This window comes from Zingiber officinale, chromosome 8B, assembly GCF_018446385.1.
Source record: "Zingiber officinale cultivar Zhangliang chromosome 8B, Zo_v1.1, whole genome shotgun sequence".
NCBI lineage: Eukaryota > Viridiplantae > Streptophyta > Magnoliopsida > Zingiberales > Zingiberaceae > Zingiber > Zingiber officinale.
Window position 1 is genome coordinate 96,967,153 of NC_056001.1, and position 15,728 is coordinate 96,982,880.

Sequence of the window (15,728 nt, forward strand, 5' to 3'; positions counted from 1 at the left end):
ACCTTCCAATGGTTTGTTCCTTTCTATCTTGTGTTAGAGTGTATACTAAAAGCCTAGCTTTTGGTATAAATATTTATCTAGAAATAAGAATCACATTGGTCAAATGTCTACATTTATGATAAATGTAGTTGTTCAATTAATTTATATTGCAGATAACATGGTGTGTGGTGTCACACGCAGAAGATCATGTTATCGGTTTCCTTATAAATTATAAATAGTAGCTCACGACTAAAATGGAAAGGAAGAAACCATTGGAAGGTCGTAGTGTAATTATGTATTAGTTTATCTTAACTATATAATTACACTAGTACACTTGGAGTGTATTGAGTAGGACCATTAGAGGTCGTTTCTTTTATACTGACTTTATAAAGAAACAAAGACCTCAGTTATTATGGAAGTGTGCGCTCTTAATCCTAATATAATAACAAGCACATATATTTGATATTTATTTCTTTAATTTATCAATGGGTGAGATTTAGTTCGATGAATCAATAAGTCCGATAAGTTGGGAAATGATATCACTTATAGTGTGTGTTGTTGATTATAGAAGGAAACTGTGTCCTAGTGATCTAGGTTGAGAATGTCCTCAAGAGGAGCTCATAAGGATTGTCATGTTAAACCCTGCAGGTGGACATAGTCCGACATGACGATGAAGTTGAGTGGTACTACTCTTGGAGCTAGATATTAATTAAGTGGGTTGTCAGTAACTTACTTAATTAATGGACATTTGTTATCTTAAACACAGGGAGACTAACACACTCATAATAAGAAGGAGCCCAAAATGTAATTTGGGATTGGTGCGGTAGTTCAATAATAGTTCTTTAGTGGAATGAATTATTATTGATGAAATTAAGTTGTGTGTTGGGGCGAACACGGGATGCTAATTTCATCGGGAGACAAAACCAATTCCTCCTCTCGGTCCCTATCGTAGCCTCTAGTATATAGAGATTTATACCCACCCCACCTTCTTACCCATCCAATGGGGCGGCCAAGCTAGCTTGGAACCCAAGCTAGGGCCGGCCAAGACCAAATGGATGAGCCATGTGGTCGGCCAAAGCTTGGGTCCCAAGCTTAGGTGGTCGACCACTAGAATATTAAAAGGATTTTATTAAAATTATTTCTTATGTGGATATCATGATTTTAAAGAAAGTTTAAAATTAAAATTTCCTTTTATAACTTTCTACAAAAGATTAAGAGAAGAGATTAATCTCTTTCCTTATTTGTAGTTTAAAAGGATGGTTTTAATTTTGGTAAAACTTTCCTTATTTGTAAATCATCTACATGTTTAAAGAGAGTTTAAAATTTGAAATCTTTCCTTATTTGTTGATTAAAGGTGGATTTTAAATTTTAAGAAAAATTTCCTTTTTAATCATGTTCATGATTTAAAGAGAGTTTAAAATTAAATATTCTCTTTTATAAGTTTCTACAAAGATTAAGAAAAGATTTGATATCTTTCCTTATTTGTAGATTAAAAGAGATTTTAATTTTAGAGATAACTTTCTTTTTATCCACATGTTTAAAAGAAAAATTTTAATTTATAAAATTTCCTTTTTATTAACCAATCATGAAGGGATAAAATTATTGGAGAAATTTTTATAAATTTCTAGAAACAAATTAGGAAGTTTTAATTTTTGTTTTAATTAAAACTTTCCTTGATTTGTGGAATGGTGTGGCCGGCCATTGTATTTGTAAAAAGGAAATTATTTTTAATTAAATAAAATTTTCTTTTTCATGACAAAATAATTAAGGAAGTTTTTAATTAAATTTCCTTATTTGCCAAGACCAAGGATTATAAAAGAGGGGGTAGAGGTGCCTTCATGGGTGATCAACTCTATTATTCTTCTCCTCTCTTTTCCTCCTTGGTGGCCGACCCTAGCTTCTTCCTCTTCTCTTCTTCTTATGGCCGGCGGCAACCTCTCTTGGAGCTCTTGATGGTGGCCGGTTCTAGCTAGGAGAAGAAGGAGAGAAAGGTGGCTTTGTTTCTTGCATCCCTTGGAGCTTGGTGGTGGTGGTCGGACCTCTACTTCTCTTGGAGAATTGTGGTGGCCGAAACTTGTAAGGAAGAAGAAGGTGCTTGGTGGTTCTCATCTCGGAAGATCGTTGTCCACACAACGTCCGAGGTTAGAAGAGGAATACGGTAGAAGATCAAGAGGTCTTTTAGAAGGTATAACTAGTAATTTTTCCTTTCTGCATCATGCTAGTTATTTATGGAAATAATACCAAATACAAGAGGCTTACGATTCTAGAATTTCGAATATGTTTTTCGATGTTGTGTTCTTTTGTTTTTTCTTTTCCTTGTGATTTGATTATTCTTTTCGGTTAACCTAAAGTTATTTTAGGAAATTAAATATTACCTTTCTATAAAAGGTTTTGTCTAGTCGGTGGTGGTTGCTCCCATATCCAAGAAGGCCATGTGTCTCGCCACGTCAGTACTGGGAACCAATTATGGAAATTAATATTTAATGGAATTAATAACTTAAGGTGATTTGGGTCGAACGTGTTAAGTTCCGCAGGAGACCCAAGTCAAAACCTAAAAGAACGAATAGATTAAGTTTTGGATCAAACGTGTTAAGTTCCGCAGGCGATCCAAAATTTAATTTAAAAGAACACATGGTAGCTAGGAAAGGTTCAGACCTTTGTACAAAATTTTATGCAGTGGAACCTCTAGGTTTTCCAAGTAGCAACCAACAATTGGTATCGAGCTGAGATTTGCCTCTGTGTATTTGGTATTAGTTTAATTATGCACATGTCATACATAATTTAGGCGGGATAATAGTAGGATGTGCTAACTTTGTGGAGGATCCAACTATTATGGCTTTTAGTTATTATGTGTGTGATTGGACCCTTGGACATGTCAAGGGCATTTATATGTGTGTGCATGATTGTATTAAAATACAGGAGGGTATTTAGTTTTATTAGGATTTTATTTTTGATCTAGATACATGTACATTCCTTTTATGGAATATAGGATCAAAAATGTAAAATTCTATTTATGTCGCGGATCGAATCTTGCAAAGCGTGGAACCTTCTAAGGACCAGAGGCGTAGCGGAACTAGGAGCAAGATGGATGCGACAGCTAGACCCGATGGCGTTGGCCAAATATGGCAACAGCTTGGGATGACAACACACGGAGGACAACCAGAGATAAAAGCCATAATAGTTGAAAATTAGATTTTTCTATTTATTGCTTTTATATTGTGCTGTGTGTGCATGTTAGTTTACAAGTTTAGTAGGCTAGCATAGTTAAAATTCCTCATTTATAAATAACTAAGTGGGAGATGGATTTTTAAGTAAATCCCATGGTCTCCATTACTGGTTTGTAAGTGATGCAAACAAGCTTGCGCGTTGGCTCTGAGTGCCTTCCTCCATAACGGATGAGCTTGTTTGTGGATCACTAGAACAGACTTCCATTTTTGGATGACTATAGGAAGTTAATTAAGAGCGTGTGATCTTCCCCAACGGAAGGGGCATAATCTTATTAATGGACTTAGTGTCAAGTAATGGTATACACTTATACACATCTAATAGTATCCTCCCCATCGGAGTCACTGCTATTATTTGTGTGACCAAATGAAACCAACTATTAATTTGTCATAAAACTAGGTTGACAAGATAATAAAATTAAAGGGTTAAAACCCCTCTTACAAATGATTGATTTTGTATACGTCCACACTAACGTGGCATACAAAATTAACGGTGTTTGAGATAATTTTATTTGTCATAAAGTTACGTTGACAAGATAATTAATGGGTAAAACCTTCCTCTTACAAATGTTGATTTTGTATACGTCCACACTAACGTGGCATGCAAAATTCACGGTGTTTTGAGGTGTTGGTAAATTTAAATAGTATTGTTAGAGGAATCAATATTATTTTAAATTTAGAGTCTTGACCAAATATTTGATTAAAGATAAACCAACTATTAATTTTATTCGTCATAAAGTAAAGTTGACGAGATAATAAAATTAATGAAATCTCCTCTTCAATTTTGTATACGCAAAATTTATGGAGATTTTAAGAAGTTGATCTTGACCAAATATTTTTGTGATTCTTAGGATGTTTGTCAATCCCTAGTAGTCATACTATAGAAAAAGACTTAGTAGTCCCAATTGTAATGATTGGAAATAGGACTTGGACATTAAGGTAGACTGTCTTCTTAGAACTAAGAACAATTTAGGTGTATTTAATTCATTAGTTGAAACATGTCTAGTGGTGTTATCTACCAGAACCTGGAGTGTAGATACAAGATGTCATTAATCATGTCTGCAATTCATTGCAGGGTTCCAGGAAACCCGACAACTAAATGAAAGGTAAATCACCGTCCACATGGGCACTACTGTAAAAGTGGTAGCTATTGCAGTGGGAGATGTTTATCCTTTGATAAGAATAAAATATGGATTTTAAGTAATTATCTTTACGTACCAAGTTTAGAAAGAACCTGACTTCAGTTTCTAAACTATTATAGATATTGTGTCTATTTTGATAACAAAGTTGTTATCAAGAAAAATAGGGAAGTTATCTATTCTGGTATGGTGGTTGACAATTTATAATCCAATAACTCCCACGATGCAACAAATGGAAATTAGTAACACATCTTCTAATTTTAAGAGAAAGCAACCTTCGGAAATGAACCAATTATATCTTTGACATCTAAAAGCTAGGTTATACTTGAGTAGGATTCATTGGTAGTTGATGAACTTTTGGGTTCATTAGTAGTGGAAATCTTTCCAACCTACGAGTCTTACTTGGAAGGAAAATAACCAAGAAGCTTTTAAGTCCAAGGGGTATGGAGTCAAAGATATGTTGAAATCGGTTCATTCTGATTTGTGTGATCCTATGACTATACAGACAAGAGGTAGTATTGAATATTTTGTCTATAGACAACTATTCAAGATACAAATAAATTTACTTAATGTACCGCAAGACTAAGTACTTTGATTAGTTCAAAGAGTACAAGGTTGATGCGGAGAAATGTTAAAGTAAAAAGTCACTATGGAAGATCGTAGTGGCAAGTACCTCTTGAGAGATTTTAGGAGTCACTTATCAGAAGTTGGATTTCAATCCCAACTAACTGCATCTGGTACACCCCAACAAAATGGTGTAGTAGAAAGAAGGTAAAGGACTCTTATGGAATAATTAGATAGATGATGAGTTATTCAGAAAATTACCAAATTTGTTTTAAGGATAAACTCTGAAAACGAAAGTGAACATAGTACCTTCCAAGTTAGAACTCTCTACTCATATAGAATTGTTGAATAGGTGAAAACCTATTTTGAAGCATATTCGGATTCGGGTAATCCAGCACATATGTTAAAGAGAGACAATGATAAGTTGGATAGGAGTTCACTTGTTTGTAAGTTATCCTAGATAAACAAAAGAAGGTTTATAGTCTTAAAAATCAGAAGGTCATTGTTAGCATCAATGACTGATTTTTAGAAAATGACTATATTAGGAACCACGTGCTCATAAGTAAATTTGTTCTTAAGGAAATAATAAAAGATATGTCTAATCTAGTACCAACTGTATAAGATGAGATACCACAAGGAAACTGCAACACGTATCACAAATGATACACAATTACAGAAAGTGTCTTGTCATAGTGGGAGGGTTGTTAAGCAACCTAAAAAGATTCATGTTTTGGGAGAGTTTTTGGACTCGATCCCTGAAGGACATGAACCTGATCTCCGTTCATATGATGAAGCACTCCAAGATAAAGATGCAGCATCTTGGCAAAGAGTAATGAATAACAGAATTAGAATATATGTATTCTAATAAAATCTGGAAGCTTGTAGAACCACCAAATGGTGTAAAAGCCTTTGGGTGTAAAAGGTCTATAATAGGAAAAGAAGGATAGACAGGAAGGTAGAAACCTTCAGAGCAAGGCTTGATGAAAAAGGAAACTTTTTTCATGGTAGTCATGCTAAAATCTATCCGGATTCTTTTATCTATTTGGCAAGTGGATGTCAAGACAGCATTCCTTAATGGAAGTCTTGAAGAAAGCATCCATATAAAGCAACCAGAAGGGTTCATTGCAAAGGGCTAAGAGCATCTTGTGTAAGCTCAATCAATCTATGGACTGAGGCAAAGCTTCAAGGTCTTGGAACATCCGGTTTATCAAAGTAATCCAGACCTATGGATTTATTTAGTAACCGGATAAGTCTTGTGTATACAAAAGGCGTGATGGAAACGTGGTGGTATTTCTTGTACTATACGTAGATAACATTTTTGGTAGTTGGAAACAATATCAAAGTGTTGTCAGAAGTAAGGGTATGGTTGTCCAAACAATTCGATATGAAGGACTTGAGAGAATGTATATATTCTTGAGATCAAAGTAATAAGGGATCGCAAGAAAAGAATATTTTACTTATCCCAAGTTTCATACATCGAAAAAATCCTTGCTCGTTTTAAGCATACAAAACTCCAAGAAAGGTTTCTTACCTTTTCAGGATAGAGTAACTTTATCTAAAGATATGTCTCTGTAGACATCAAAGGAGATAAAGGAAATAAAGGCAGTTCTTTATGCTTCGGCTGACAGAAGCCTAATGTATGCTATGCACGAGATCAGAAATCTGTTTTGCCAAGGGCATAGTTAGCAGATAACAAGGTAACTCTAGACAAGGACAGTGGACTGCAGTAAAGCATATATTGAAGTACCTTAGAGGTACTAGAGATTATATGTTAGCTTACAAGGCAGTTAATTTGGTCCTTGTGGGTTGTATGGATTTTGACTTCCAATCGGATAGGGACAATAATAAGTCAACCTCGGGGTTTTGTGTTTACTTTAGGAGGTAAAGTCATAACTATGGAAGAGTGATAAGCATAGGTGTTTTTCTAGGCTCCACCATAGAAGCTTAGTATATGGCAAGCCTCTGAGGTAGCCATAAAAGCTGAATGACTCAATAACCTCAAGATAGACTTAGATATGATTTCTGGTTTGTCCAAACATTGTTACAATTTATTGTAATAATGTTAGTGCGGTAGCAAACTCGAAGAAACCATAAGTCTATAAGGCAAGTAAAAACAATAGAGCGCAAGTACCACCCAATACGAGAAATCGTATAAACGAGGAGAAGTTGTTGCTGCCTAGATTGCATCAGATAATGACCTATAGATCCTTTCACTAAGGTCCTTAAGGCAAGAGCTTTTGATGGGCATGTTGAAGGGTTGGGAATCAGATGTATGGCAGCTGATATGACAGCTTAGTCTTTTAGTATAAGTGGGAGATTGTTAGAGTGTATACTAAAAGCCTAGCTTTTGGTATAAACATTTATCTAGAAATAAGAATCACATTGGTCAAATGTCTACATTTATGATAAATGTAGTTGTTCAATTAATTTATATTGCAGATAACATGGTGTGTGGTGTCACACGCAGAAGATCATGTTATCGGTTTCCTTATAAATTATAAACAGTAGCTCACGACTAAAATGGAAAGGAAGAAACCATTGGAAGGTCGTAGTGTAATTATGTATTAGTTTATCTTAACTATATAATTACACTAGTACACTTGGAGTGTATTGAGTAGGACCATTAGAGGTCGTTTCTTTTATACTGACTTTATAAAGAAACAAAGACCTCAGTTATTATGGAAGTGTGCGCTCTTAATCCTAATATAATAACAAGCACATATATTTGATATTTATTTCTTTAATTTATCAATGGGTGAGATTTAGTTCGATGAATCAATAAGTCCGATAAGTTGGGAAATGATATCACTTATAGTGTGTGTTGTTGATTATAGAAGGAAACTGTGTCCTAGTGATCTAGGTTGAGAATGTCCTCAAGAGGAGCTCATAAGGATTGTCATGTTAAACCCTGCAGGTGGACATAGTCCGACATGACGATGAAGTTGAGTGGTACTACTCTTGGAGCTAGATATTAATTAAGTGGGTTGTCAGTAACTTACTTAATTAGTGGACATTTGTTATCTTAAACACAGGGAGACTAACACACTCATAATAAGAAGGAGCCCAAAATGTAATTTGGGATTGGTGCGGTAGTTCAATAATAGTTCTTTAGTGGAATGAATTATTATTGATGAAATTAAGTTGTGTGTTCGGGGCGAACACGGGATGCTTAATTTCATCGGGAGACCAAAACCAATTCCTCCTCTCGGTCCCTATCGTAGCCTCTAGTATATAGAGATTTATACCCACCGCATACCCACCTTCTTACCCATCCAATGGGGCCGGCCAAGCTAGCTTGGAACCCAAGCTAGGGCCAGCCAAGACCAAATGGATGAGCCATGTAGGGTGGCCAAAGCTTGGGTCCCAAGCTTAGGTGGTCGACCACTAGAATATTAAAAAGGATTTTTATTAAAATTATTTCTTATGTGGATATCATGATTTTAAAGAAAGTTTAAAAATTAAAAATTTCCTTTTATAACTTTCTACCAAAGATTAAGAGAAGAGATTAATCTCTTTCCTTATTTGTAGTTTAAAAGGATGGTTTTAATTTTGGTAAAACTTTCCTTATTTGTAAATCATCTACATGTTTAAAGAGAGTTTAAAATTTGAAATCTTTCCTTATTTGTTGATTAAAGGTGGATTTTAAATTTTAAGAAAAATTTCCTTTTTAATCATGTTCATGATTTAAAGAGAGTTTAAAATTAAATATTCTCTTTTATAAGTTTCTATAAAAGATTAAGAAAAGATTTGATATCTTTCCTTATTTGTAGATTAAAAGAGATTTTAATTTTAGAGATAACTTTCTTTTTATCCACATGTTTAAAAGAAAAATTTTAATTTATAAAATTTCCTTTTATTAACCAATCATGAAGGGATAAAATTATTGGAGAAATTTTTATAAATTTCTAGAAACAAATTAGGAAGTTTTAATTTTGTTTTAATTAAAACTTTCCTTGATTTTGTGGAATAGTGGACGGCCATTGTATTTGTAAAAGGAAATTATTTTTAATTAAATAAAATTTTCCTTTTCATGACAAAATAATTAAGGAAGTTTTAATTAAATTTCCTTATTTGCCAAGACCAAGGATTATAAAAGAGGGGTAGAGGTGCCTTCATGGTGATCAACTCTATTATTCTTCTCCTCTCTTTTCCTCCTTGGTGGCCGACCTAGCTTCTTCCTCTTCTCTTCTTCTTATGGCCGGCGGCAACCTCTCTTGGAGCTCTTGATGGTGGCCGGTTCTAGCTAGGAGAAGAAGGAGAGAAAGGTGGCTTTGTTTCTTGCATCCCTTGGAGCTTGGTGGTGGTGGTCGGACCTCTACTTCTCTTGGAGAATTGTGGTGGCCGAAACTTGTAAGGAAGAAGAAGGTGCTTGGTGTTTCTCATCTCGGAAGATCGTTGTCCACACAACGTCCGAGGTTAGAAGAGGAATACGGTAGAAGATCAAGAGGTCTTTTAGAAGGTATAACTAGTAATTTTTCCTTTCTGCATCATGCTAGTTATTTATGGAAATAATACCAAATACAAGAGGCTTACGATTCTAGAATTTCGAATATGTTTTTCGATGTTGTGTTCTTTTGTTTTTTCTTTTCCTTGTGATTTGATTGTTCTTTTCGGTTAACCTAAAGTTATTTTAGGAAATTAAATATTACCTTTCTATAAAAGGTTTTGTCTAGTCGGTGGTGGTTGCTCCCATATCCAAGAAGGCCATGTGCCTCGCCACGTCAGTACTGGGAACCAATTATGGAAATTAATATTTAATGGAATTAATAACTTAAGGTGATTTGGGTCGAACGTGTTAAGTTCCGTAGGAGACCCAAGTCAAAACCTAAAAGAACGAATAGATTAAGTTTTGGATCAAACGTGTTAAGTTCCGCAGGCGATCCAAAATTTAATTTAAAAGAACACATGGTAGCTAGGAAAAGGTTCAGACCTTTGTACAAAATTTTTGTACAGTGGAACCTCTAGGTTTTCCGAGTAGCAACCAACATCTTGGTCGTGAGCTACTGTTTATAATTTATAAGGAACCGATAACATGATCTTCTGTGTGTGACACCACACACCATGTTATCTACAATATAAATTAATTGAACAACTACATTTATCATAAATGTAGACATTTGACCAATGTGATTCTTATTTCTAGATAAATATTTATACCAAAAGCTAGGCTTTTAGTATACATTCTAACAATCTCCCACTTATACTAAAAGACTAAGCTGCCATATCTGCTGCCATACATCTGATTCCCATGCCTTTCAAAAAGCTCTTGCCTTAAGGACCTTAGGTTATCGTCTGATGCAATCTAGGCGGCAACAACTTCTCCTCGTTATACAATTTCTCGTATTGGGTAGTACTTGCGCTCTATTGTGTTTACTTGCCTTATAGACTCATGGTTTCTTCGAGTTTGTTACTGCACCATTATTATTACAATAAATTGTAATAATCTTTGGACAAACTAGAAATCATATCTAAGTCTATCTCGAGGTAATTAAGTCATTCAGCTTTTATGGCTACCTCAGAGGCTTGCCATATACTCAGCTTTTATGGTGGAGTCCAGAAAAACACCTATGCTTATCACTCTTCCATAGTTATGACTTTTCCTCCTAAAGTAAACACAAAACCCCGAGGTCGACTTATTATTGTCCCTATCCGATTGGAAGTCAAAATCCGTGTAACCCACAGGGACCAAATTAACTACCTTGTAAGCTAGCATATAATCTCTAGCGCCTCTAAGGTACTTTAATATATGTTTTACTGCAATCCAATGTCCTTGTCTAGGGTTACTTTGATATCTGCTAACTATGCCCTTGGCAAAACAGATTTCTGATCTCGTGCATAGCATACATTAGGTTGTCTAACTGCCGAAGCATAAAGAACTGCCTACATGTCCTCAATCTCCTTTGATGTCATCGAAGACATCTCTTTAGATAAAGTCACTCTATGCTTAAAAGGTAAGAAACCTTTCGAGGAGTTTTGCATGCTTAAAACGAGCAAGGATTTTCCGATGTATCAAGCTTGGGATAAGTAAAATATATTTTTTCTTTCGATCCCTTATTACTTTGATCTAAAAAATATATACATTCTCCCAAGTCCTTTATATCGAATTATTTGGACAACCATACCCTTACTTCTGACAACATTTTGATATTGTTTCCAACTACCAAAAATGTTATCTACGTATAGTACAAGAAATACCACCACGTTTCCATCACACCTTTTGTATACACAAGACTTATCCGTTTACTCAATAAATCCATAGGTCTGGATTACTTTGATAAACCGGATGTTCCAAGACCTTGAAGCTTTGCCTCAGTCCATAGACTGATTGAGCTTGCACACAAGATGCTCTTAGCCCTTTGCAATGAACCCTTCTGGTTGCTTTATATGGATGCTTTCATCAAGACTTCCATTAAGGAATGCTGTCTTGACATCCACTTGCCAAATAGATAAAAGAATCCGGATAGACTTAAGCATGGCTACCAGTGAAAAAGTTTTCTTTTTCATCAAGCCTTGCTTTGAAAGTTACCACCTTCCTTTATATCCCTCTTTTCCTATTATAGACCTTTTTACACCCAAAGACTTTTACACCATTTGGTGGTTCTACAAGCTTCCAGATTTTATTAGAATACATATATTCTAATTCTGTTATTCATTACTCTTTGCCAAGATGTTGCATCTTTATCTTGGAGTGTTTCGTCATACGTCCGGAAATCAGGTTCATGTCCTTCAGGAATCGAGTCCAAAAACTCTCCCAAAACATGAATCTTTTTAGGTTGCCTAACAATCCTCCCACTACGACAAGGCACTTTCTGCAATTGTGTATCATTTGTGATACGTGTTGCAGTTTCCTTGTGGTATCTCATTTTGTACAGTTGGTACTAGATTAGACATGCCTTTTATTATTTCCTTAAGAACAAATTTTCTTATGGGCACATGGTTTATTACATAGTCATTTTCTAAAAATCGGTCATTGATGCTAACAATGACCTTCTGATTTTTAAGACTATAAACCTACTTTCATTTTACTAGGATAACCCACAAACAAGTGAATTCCTGTCCAACTTATCATTGTCTCTCTTCTGCATATGTGCTGGACTACCCGAATCCGAATAGGCTTACGCCTATTCAGCAATTCTATATGAGTAGAGAGTTCTGACTTTAGAAGGTACTATATTCACTCCCGTTTCCAGAGTATATCCTTAAAATGATTTTGATAATATTCTTAATAACTCATCAATCTACTTATTTCCATAAGAGTCCTATACCTTCCTTTTCCTACACCATTCTGTTGGGGTGTATCAGGTGCAGTTAGTTGGGATTGAATCCCTACTTCTGATAAATGACTCCTAAATTCTCTCAAGAGGTACTTGCCACTACGATCTTACCGTAGTGTCTTGATACTTTTACTTTGTCGTTTCTCCACATCAGCCTCGTACTCTTTGAACTAATCAAAGCACTTAGACTTGCGGCACATCAAGTAAATATATCCGTATCTCAAATAGTTGTCTATAAAATAGATGAAATATTTGAAACAACCTCTTGCTGTTGGAACCCCAAGGTTGGATTTGGTGTGATCAACAAATTAACTTAGGTTCTGTTGACTTCTACCCTTGTGACTAAGTTTGCAGGAGCTTAGGAGTATAGGTACTCGAGCGGAAAGATTTCCACTACTAATGAACCCAAAAGTTCATCAGCTACTAATGAATCCTACTCAAGTTAATATAACATAGCCTTAGAAGCCAAAGATATAATTGGTTCATTTTTGAAGGTTACTTTCTCTTAAAGTTAGAAGATGTGTTACTAATTTCCATTTGTTGCATCGTGAGAGTTATTGGATTTATAAATTACCAACCAACGTACTAGAACAGATAACTTCCCTCTTTTTCTTAATAACAACTTTGTTATTAAAAGAGGCAGAATATCAAGTTCTTTGAATAGTTTAGAAACTGAAAACTAGTTCTTTCTAAACTTGGTGCGTAAAGATAATTACTCAAAAATCCATGTTTTATTCTTATCAAAAGATAAACATCTTCCACTGCAACAGCTACCATTTTTACAGTAGTGCCCATGTAGACAGTGTTTTAATTTTCATTTAGTTGCCGGGTTTCCTGGAACCCTGCAATGAATTGCGGACATGATTAATGGCATCTGTATCTACACTCCAGGTTCTGGTAGATAACACCACTAAACATGTTTCAACTAATGAATTAAATACACCTATATTGTTCTTAGTTCTAAGAAGACAGTTTACCTTAATGTCCAAGTCCTATTTCCAATCATTACAATTAGGATTACTAAGTCTTTCTTATAGTATAACTACTAGGGGATTGACAAACATTTTAAATCCTAAGAATCACAAAAATACTTGGTCAAGATCAACTCCTTAAAAATCTCCATGAATTTTGTATGCCACGATAGTGTGGACGTATACAAAATCGAAGAGGAGATTTTATTCATTAATTTTATTATCTCGTCAACTTTACTTTATGACGAATAAAATTAATAGTTGATATGTCTTTGATCAAATATTTGGTCAAAAACTTTTGAATTTAAAAAATATTGATTCCTCAAACAATATTATTTAAATTCACCAACACCTCAAACACCGTGAATTTTGCATGCCACGTTAGTGTGGACGTATACAAATTCAACATTTGTAAAAGGAGGGTTTTACCCCATTAATTTTATTATCTTGTCAACCTAACTTTTTGACAAATAAAATTAATAGTTGGTATCATTTGGTCACACAAATAATAGCAGTGACTCCGATGGGGAGGATACTATTAGATGTGTCTAAGTGTATACCATTACTTGACACTAAGTCCATTAATAAGATTATGCCCCTTCCGTTGGGGAAGATCACACACTCTTAATTAACTTCCTATAGTCATCCAAAAATGGAAGTCTGTTATAGTGATCCACAAACAAGCTCATCCGTTATGGAGGAAGACACTCAGAGCCAACGCGCAAGCTTGTTTGCATCACTTACAAACCAGTAATGGAGACCATGAGATTTACTTAAAAATCCCTCTCCCACTTAGTTATTTATAAATGAGAAATTTTAACTATGCTAGCCTATTAAATATGTAAACTAACATGCACACACAGCACAATATAAAAGCAATAAATATAAAATCTAATTTTCAACTATTATGACTTTTATCTCTTGTTGTCCTCCGTGTGTTGTCATCCCAAGTTGCTGCCATATCGGGTCTAGCTGTCGCATCCATCTTGCTCCTAGTTCCGCTGCGCCTCTGGTCCTTAGAAGGTTCCACGCTTTGCAAGATTCGATCCGCGACATAAATAGAATTTTACATTTTGATCCTATATTCCTCGAAGGAATGTACATGTAAACTAGATAGAACATAAAATAAAATTTACATCCATCGATCCTATATTCCATAAAAGGAATGTACATGTAACTAGATCAAAAATAAAATCCTAATAAAACTAAATACAGCTCCTGCTATATTTTATAATACAATCATGCACACACAATAAAATACCCTTGACATGTCCAAGGGTCTAATCACACACATAATAACTATAAGCCATAATAGTTGAATCTTGCATCCACAAAGTTAGCACATCCTACTATTAACCTGCCTAAATTATGTATGACATGTGCATAATTAAACTAATACCAAATACACAGAGGCAAAACCCTAGCTCTGATACCAATTGTTGGTTGCTACTCGGAAAACCTAGAGGCTCCACTGTACAAAAATTTTATACAAAGGTCTGAACCTTTTCCTAGCTACCATGTGTTCTTTTAAATTAAATTTTGGATCGCCTGCGGAACTTAACACGTTTGATCCAAAACTTAATTTATTTGTTCTTTTAGGTTTTGACTTGGATCTCCTGCGGAACTTAACACGTTCGACCCAAGTCACCTTAAGTTATTAATTCCATTAAATATTAATTTTCATAATTGGTTCCCAGTACTGACGTGGCGAGGCACATGGCCTTCTTGGATATGGGAGCAACCACCACCGACTAGACAAAACCTTTTATGGAAAGCTAATATTTAATTTCCTAAAATAACTTTAGGTTAACCGAAAAGAACAATCAAATCACAAGGAAAAGAAAAACAAAAGAACACTATATCGAAAACAAATTCTATAGGTTATTAGAGATGACATCTAGTCGTCATAGGTTTCACACTCTCTCTCATCTCTTAGTAAAAATAGTAAGTTTTTTTAATATTCTTTATTATACATCAAATTTATAATTTACTTTATCATAGATTTGAATTTTCAGAACATCTTTCGACGGGGTTGCCATAGACGGAGTTCTTTGGGCCAGTCAGATTAAGCACTTGTCATTGTACCTATGCCCCCTTGATCATGCAGGACCTTCTCATGCACTTTCGCCAGTACCTTCCCATTCACCTTCGTTATGCTAGTTGCCAGTACCCATGCATATTGATCCTTCTTCTAGACACTCGATTGCTGAGATGCAAGACATTCGAGAGTGTACATTCCCCTACATAGATTCGTAAGTACTAAAAAATAATTTATTTTTTTAGTTATCATAATTATTTAACATTGTTTATTTGTAACTTTATGATAGGTTTAGAAATTCTGTGCATGTTATTCATGAGATTAATAGAATTATGAATAATCATTGGAGAGGGGACTTAATGACTTATAAAAGCACTCCATCACCCAAAAAAAGCTATGGTAGAGTGAGTTTAATTAGGGTATATCCCATTCATTTTATATCTAAAATAAAAGTAAATATTTTGATGATTGTTTTTTCCATTGTAGCAGTCATTCACTTGGGGTCCTAGTGACGAGTTCAAAATAAAGAGGGTTTTCAA